The sequence below is a fragment of the Myotis lucifugus genome, unplaced genomic scaffold (assembly GCF_000147115.1).
Source record: "Myotis lucifugus unplaced genomic scaffold, Myoluc2.0 scaffold_6, whole genome shotgun sequence".
In the NCBI taxonomy this organism is placed as follows: Eukaryota; Metazoa; Chordata; class Mammalia; order Chiroptera; family Vespertilionidae; genus Myotis; species Myotis lucifugus.
Window position 1 is genome coordinate 14,678,750 of NW_005871054.1, and position 915 is coordinate 14,679,664.

Sequence of the window (915 nt, forward strand, 5' to 3'; positions counted from 1 at the left end):
TCTCTTAGATGTTTTCCCTTTCCAAAGTGTCACCCCACCAAGGCTGGGCAGGGCCTCCATATCCCACTTTCTCCTAAGACAGGAAGTTGGTCAAGCTGTCACCAATCTGCATGTAATCCCCATAGCCTTGGAGGCCAAAACTGGCTGCCTTGGAGCCAGATGCTCCTTTGTGTTTTAAAGTGTGTGTCATATGCATGAGAAGATTAAGATTATGGTTATAACACAGTGGGTGGTATCAGAAACACTTTTCATTTAGAGCCCAACTGAATAAATGCAGTATAACTACAAAATGTTTTAATAGGATTGACTATGGAAAACTCTAATATCAGCCATTTACGTAAGCAGTTTAGCATTTATGCCAAAGTTCATTTACATTATCCATTTGCTTTGTTATGTTCTGTTTTCTTTTTACAATAAACTATACATTTCTGCCAACTCTTCAGCTTTTGTTTCTCAGTAGTATTGCCATTTGCTTATGCAATATGGTGGTTTGCACTTGCTTCAAAAAACTAAAGGAAATGATGTGCTACTTTTCCCTTATTTTCCTTCCACATCTATAACCACTCCTTTCCTGTTGACTTGTCTGAAAGCTCTTTTTCTCCTGCTATTAAGTTGGGCATGAGTGCTAATCTTAAAAATCTAAGCAGACTTCAGGATGGAGCAGCTATCAAGGAGATGATCACAGGAGTAAAGCCACAGGTTGCTTATTCTAAAATCAAGTGTTCAGGGAAATAGCTTTAAGAATATTCTCAAATGAAAAATTCATGGTGAAAGGGACATGCAGGACTTGAGTGCTATTAGTTTAAAAGGTTTCATAATAAGGCCCACATATAATGTCCTTCAGATAAAGACCTTAGGTTTCTGGCAAATAGCAAAGATCCCATCAGTTAGATAACTGGCCACAGAAAGATTGCA